The sequence below is a fragment of the Ochlerotatus camptorhynchus genome, unplaced genomic scaffold (genome assembly GCF_037179485.1).
Source record: "Ochlerotatus camptorhynchus isolate MF236.1 unplaced genomic scaffold, CSIRO-AGI_Acam_v1.1 ptg000012l, whole genome shotgun sequence".
Taxonomy (NCBI): Eukaryota; Metazoa; Arthropoda; class Insecta; order Diptera; family Culicidae; genus Ochlerotatus; species Ochlerotatus camptorhynchus.
In genome coordinates, this window is record NW_027040504.1 from 2,410,567 (window position 1) to 2,417,594 (window position 7,028).

At 36.7% G+C, this 7,028-nt stretch overlaps 1 long non-coding RNA gene across 1 annotated transcript; it reads left to right on the forward strand.

The window, feature by feature from the left end:
• The first annotated feature begins 2,610 nt into the window (after positions 1-2,610).
• Positions 2,611-3,360, forward strand: LOC135700559 (uncharacterized). The gene is made up of 3 exons (XR_010517584.1): positions 2,611-2,860; positions 2,933-3,085; positions 3,143-3,360. It is a non-coding gene; the product is annotated as an uncharacterized LOC135700559 (long non-coding RNA).
• Positions 3,361-7,028: the final 3,668 nt, after the last annotated feature.

Sequence of the window (7,028 nt, forward strand, 5' to 3'; positions counted from 1 at the left end):
TGTGGACAGGACTCATGTCTCGGAAAGAAAAGTCATTTAGTCAACTGAAAATTGAACTCTGTGTCACCACTGAGTAGCATTTTGTACTTTGTTGATTAAAAGCCTATCCAAGGATCCAAAGGAATATCATATTTGTTGACAGCAGTCGCCAAGAGGAGATTCTTTACATAAAACTGAGGAGAAATCCTAGAGAATATTGGTAGTAGTTTAGAGAAGAATTCCAAGGTTGTTCTGAATCAGAACTTCTCATAAGAATTCCATGGGGATTGTGAGAATATTTTGAGGAAAATTCAACCGGAATTACCAAGGATTTCTGGAAACAATGCAAATGATAGTTCCAAAGATATCCACATAAGTATCTCAAGGAATTTCAGACAAGAACTTCAAAGACATCCTTGCATTCCCAGTGAATTCTGATAACAATTGAGCAGTTCCAGACCAAATAAGAAAAAAAAAATAGAATTTTTGACTCGATTTTCTCCTATTGCCATTCGGCCATTCATGCATTTTTTTCCAAAATATAAGGCTCGGCATTTTTTTTATAAATCAGACCGAAAACGTCACATTTAATCGAAATGACGTCTGAGATAAAGCTGTAGGAAACAAATCTTTCTTAGTAAAATATACACGGTAAAATTTTCTAGTATTTTTGTGTCAAAAATTCAAAAAAGTGTTAATAACTTCAATAACCAAAAATTTCCTTGTAATTTTTTTTTTAATTAATGAAAAATGCAAACTTTGGAAGTATGTATAGAAATTCTTTTTTTTTCCTTGATTTGTTTTCCACCGATCTTGAATTCCGTACTGAGTACCAATGCTTAAAAGTTTACAAAAACGGTGTACCACAAAACCCTTTTTTTATAAAAATTTTTTCATAAAAAATTATTATGTTGTTTAAAAAAAAAGGTAGGGCGGATCTCTTTCACTCTCTCTCATTTGGTAGTCATTATATGGAATACTACCAAATTAGAGAGAGATTCGTTCTATAGCCATCGATTAATTGCGTGGAGCAATTACATCCCATCGCCTATGGTATGTCTCTCAACTGATTTCGTGGCCGTGTGGATAGATCAAAATCCCTTCCATTTCAGGAGTCCAATTCCCAGTCGACGAGAGGGCTTTACCAAGATATTCCTCAATCCAGAAAGTGGACAAATTAAAACTACTTTGCATTGTCATTAAAAATATAATTGCATGATCATTTTTGACTGAAAAACGTTTGGTATTTTTATGATCCTAACATTGTATTAAATGAAAAAAACCCAATTACTTATTTTCAAAAATAATCATTTTGGAAGAACTGAGTAACATTTACTCAGTTTCGCTTATTTTTCAAAATCCAGAACTGAGTAGACGTTACTCTAAATTTGACAAATGCATTCATTACTCAAGAGTGAGTAACTATGGGTTTAAAGGGTGATACGGTCAAAATTTGGTCAATATCAACTTGACGTATTTCTTTCAATTTTGCATTTAAAAAACCTGAACACCCCTCATTTTGAAGGTGTGTGTGTGTAGAATGTTGCTCCTATTTTGATTTTGGAATTCACTCTTCAGTTGTCAAAATGCCGTCCAAGCAAGAAGAGCAGCGTATCAAAATTTTGCTCGCGCATCGCGAAAATCCGAGCTACTCGCACGCAAAGTTGGCAAAATCGCTAAAAGTTGCCAAATCAACCGTTACAAATGTAATTAAAGTGTTTGGGGAACGTTTGTCGACAGCCACACACAAAGAACAAAAATTGTTGCTATGAAAATAATGCATTTTCTTATTAAAAGTTTCCCAAAATTCGTATTTCAACTACGTAACTATTCAAAATGAAAGTTATGCTTTTGATATGAAAGTATTTCTTTCACTTGCAACATGTAATTTTAAAAGTAATTTTTTTAAAAGAAAACTTGTTCAACTGTCAAAAGTACACGTATTACTGAGCCCTCATTTGTCGCCTGCCACCAATGAGATGGATTACCGGGGTGAAACAATCTTTTAAGTTGTGTGAGTTAAACCACTATATGATACAAGCAAATAGTGACGTCAATAATTGCGTTTACGTTATTTTTAGTTTGCTACACAGAGAAAAAAATTACCCTAAATTTAAGTTCTTTTTGCTTAATTTTGGGTAATTTTGAGTTTTGTATCCCACTCTCACTTTTTGTTGTTGTCAAAAACGGAACGAGAGATTCGACTTTCTCATGACTATCGTTCAATAAGCTACTAGTGAGTATATGAGATATTCTCAAATTTGAGTCAATTTAACTTAATATTTGGTGGAAAATACTCACGAGTAAGTAATTATTTTTGCCGTAGTCAAATGTAAACTACTATAAAGGGCCACCCACATTAGATCCGTTTGCGTTGCGTTGACGTTAATTTAACAGTTAGACAATAGATTTAGCTGTCATTTTGCCGCAACGCGTCCGATCCGGATCTAATGTGCGTGGGCCTTAAGCGGTTTACTGAAAATTAGCTTATTGAACGGAACATGGGATATGAGTGAAAAGAACTTAATTTTAGGTAATTTTTCGGTTCCGTGTAAGCAACAATATTTCACAATCTGCTTTACCTCTCTATATACTCATTGGCCTGCATGTCAATTTACGCGCTCGAAACATCGTTGCAAATCTCTAGTTAAAAGTTAGTTACTTTTTGAAAGTTTTGGTTTGGTTTGCAGGAAATATTAGCAATAAATATTAAGGGAAAAACCGTATCCGTTGGTCGACTAGGGTGGAAACGACATACAGATTTTGTACATGGCACAGAGCGCGCGGCATGCGGAACAATATTGATAGTCGCCGAGTGGGAAGTTGCTGACGATGATGAGTGGCATTTTCATCTGGAATCAGAAAGGGGAATCTATTCTTGGTGAGTTGAGATGGAGTGGGAGAGCTGCGTGTTCGTGTTTTTCTAATTAGTCAATGTGTGAATTTATTTCAGATTCAGCCAACGAAACTTGAGCTTTAGTCCGGATGGTTATCATAATATTACTCCTGCCAAGATTGCGAAGATTGAAAAAATTCCAAAGCCATTGAACATGACCTACATCCTAGCGTACATCTAAACTTCGATCAAAACTATTTCTCTGAAACAGTGAGTATTTTGAATAACTTGTACCATATGGAGTTCACTACAATATTAATTTTTCAGAGCAGCAGCCACTTCAACATCATTTTATTCAGCGTAACGTGGTGGTTCGGTTCGGGCAGCAATTAGTTTCATCCAAAAAATAAGCCTCTTGTTATCTCTCTGCCATACCGGTTGATTTCCACAGTAGTTACAAAGAGTTCCGGTGATGGGAAGCGGAGGAACGTTGGGAAGGTAGAATCAGCTGCTGCTGCTCGCCAATGCCCCGTATGTAACGGCATATAAACATACATTTATGGATATTTATGGATCAATAAAATATATTCGTCAACTTTTTTTATAACAATTAATGAAACATTTTGATTTATTAATTAATAGTACTTAAAATGAAAAATTGTGTTTTAATGTTGAAAAGATTGATTATTCCATTAAAAGCAGCTCATATGTAATCAAATTTACCAAACTTTCTTGCCAAAAATGTTTTTCTTTTAAATAAAAATAGACCGCTTTAATTTCAGATTGTCACGCTTTTCGTTTGACAGTTGTACAACTCATTTTGAAAGTTTCAGCTTTTAAAAGTAGGGAGCGGATAACTTTTGAATTGACAGTTAGCTCTCTTTTGTTTTGAATGCTAATGACTTTCTACCAAAAAGAACCAATGCAAACTTTTAATTCTACCAATGTTTTTTTTAATTTTATTAATGATAATTCTTTGTGTGCAGGAAGTCTGGATCGGGGGGAAATCGAAAACCGGAAGCCGCTGAGACGACAAAGAGAGTTGCCGGTAGTTTCAAGCGAAACCCTAACCTCTCTCTCCGAGATGCCGCAAATAAGCTGGGTGTATCGTCTACAACCGTGCATCGAGCCAAAAAACGAGCCGGACTATCGACTTACAAGAAGGTAGTGACTCCAAATCGCGATGATAAACAAAATACGACGGCCAAAGCGCGATCCCGGAGGCTGTACACGACGATGCTGACGAAGTTTGACTGCGTGGTAATGGACGACGAAACCTACGTCAAAGCCGACTACAAGCAGCTTCCGGGACAGGAGTTTTATACGGCAAAAGGAAGGGGAAAGGTAGCAGATGTTTTCAAGCACATGAAACTGTCAAAGTTCGCAAAGAAATATCTGGTTTGACAAGCCATCTGTACCTGTGGCTTGAAAAGCAGCATTTTCATAGCTTCCGGGACTGTCAACCAAGAAATTTACGTGAAAGAGTGTTTGAATAAACGTCTGCTGCCTTTCCTGAAGAAACACGGTGGTTCCGTACTGTTTTGGCCGGATTTGGCATCTTGCCATTACGGTAAAAAGGCCATGGAGTGGTACGCCGCCAACAACGTGCAGGTGGTTCCCAAGGACAAGAACCCTCCCAACACGCCAGAGCTCCGCCCAATTGAGAAATACTGGGCTATTGTCAAGCGGAACCTAAAGAAGACCAAAAAAAACTGCTAAGGGCGAGCAGCAGTTCAAGGCAAACTGGCTTTCTGCGGCGGAGAAGGTGGACAAGGTGGCTGTACAAAATCTGATGGCAGGGGTCAAGCGTAAGGCCCGGCAATTCAGATTTGGAAAAGTCGAAGCCTAACTGAATATTTTTCCTGAATTTTATACTAATTGAACTTGAAAAAGAAATTTAATTTGATTTTTTAAATAAACGATTTCACCGATTTACACGCGTTTTCCCTTGACCAAATTTTGACCGTATCACCCTTTACTCATTTTAGAGTAGTTCCACTCGAGAGGGGGACAGTGAAACATTTATGGTGGTAAGCTCCAACTCGGATTAACTTTTAATACCGTCCCTGTTTGGATGATCTGAGTTGTGTTGAATAACTCTGTTGTCGACATCAAACCAGCCTGACATTCTTGATCGGGATTTAATCCGAGGATAATACCCGTTCACATTACAGCCTATATCACGTAATATAGGCTGTCTTGCAATGAGCACTCATACATAGGATTTCCAGTGAAAACTAGATGTATGAGTGCTCATTGCAAGACATCCCGCATAAACGCGAACCATAAATTGACCTTTCCTAAAATGGTTAAAAATTGTTTATAATCCTTGCTAAACTTTAACTGAAATGGTTATAGAGCTTTACATGAACGTTTAATTATAAAGTTTCAACCTTATGTATTATGGTTTTTTGGAACTGGACCTCAAATAATGGGTTGTTAAGAACCATTACCATTCCAAATTCTTGTTTTCTCCATACATTTTCGAAAAGAGAACTATATTAGAACCTTTTAACTTATGGTTTGAGAACTTTAATGGTAATGGTTATGGTAGTCAGTAAGGTCCACGAATGGTTTTGTAACATCGATCAACTTTATGTGGAATATATCGCGAATTGGTTGCCTGTAATTTACTGATTACCAATTCACGATATATTCCACGTAAAGTTGAGCGATAATACAAAACCATTAATGGACCTTACTGACTACCATAACCATTACCATTAATATTCTCAAATCAAAAGTAAAAAAAAACGTTCTTATATAGTTCTCTTTCTGAAAATGTATGGAGAAAACAAGAATTTGGAATGGTAATGGTTCTTAACAACCCATTATTTGTAAGGTCCAGTTCCAAAAAACCATAATACATAAGGTTGAAACATTATCATTAAACGTTCATGTAAAGTTCTATAACCATTTCAGTTAAAGTTTAGCAGGGATTATAAACAATTTTTAACCATTTTAGGTAAGGTCAATTTATGGTTCACGTTTATGCGGGATCGTATATCACGTGATATACGCTGTAATGTGAACGGGGTATAATACCGGTTGGAGCTTACCACCATTAGAGCAATCTAGAGTTACTCTGAGAAACTCTCTTGCTCTCTGAGCGAATCTTTCTCCCGAATCTTCTAGTGAATGTTTGCAAAAGGTCTTATTTATTTCTTGACAATAATTCGAGTTTAAGGTTCGTTTAAGGCTTTTTGAAATCTTCAACTAGATATTTAACATCGTTTGTTTTGAAAGTGTGAATATACTTCTCTGACGTTTGTGAATTGCACAAGTATTAGTGCAGAACTTTGGGTAAATTCAAAGGTTTTCTTACACTAATACTTATAATTTACCCCGAGTACTTGTGCATTCTACAAACGTCAGAGAAGTCTATAGCAGTAGAAGACTTTATGTTTCACAGTGGAGGCGAACCAGCCCAAGGCTGAAAGCCTCCCTAATAAAGTTAAATAATAATTTATGTTTCACTGTTGTTGATTTGAACTCCCTTGGATACTAAAATCCGAATCAAACATCGAGATGCAGAATAATGTTTCCTCATCATCGGAGTCACACCAACAATCAATACGAAACTAACGATTTTAAATTGGCTCACTACTTGACTAGCCTATTGGTCCCAGCAAACGGTTAACGTATCCCATTCTAGTCGAAATTCTAGTACTACGCAGTTTTTGTTTTGATTCGCTATGAAAGTTTGACAGATAAAATGAGGGGTTATTGGTTTCTCCTATGTTTCGAGGGGTGAATCGATTAGCTGGGGACCGAAGAGAGTACCAGAGCAGAGCCAAAAAGTTGAGCACGTTATTTCGGGACCTTCTAGTCTTAGAGTTACCTCTATGGTCACACTCAGGTTGCAGCTCCAAGCAAGCCGGAAAGCGAACAATAAGTTTTTACAATAATCTAGGTTTTTTTGGAAAGTTATTGATACTTATAAACATTTCCATCAAGAATTTAATTTGGCATCGAATGCAGCAAGAAGTTGGATGCATCTTCAAAACATCATTAACTCCCAAGACCTGATTACAATTCAATGCAAGAGTATTGAAGAGCAGATGCGATGTGCTTCCACAAGAATTTCCAGACTGGTCCGAAACTCAGATGGATCCCTGAAAATGTCAGATTTTTATGGCAGTTTCGATTAAGACCCTGAGCAGTTCACATTTGAAAAGGGCCTTCAACTAAAATGTAAACAAACCAGAAAGTG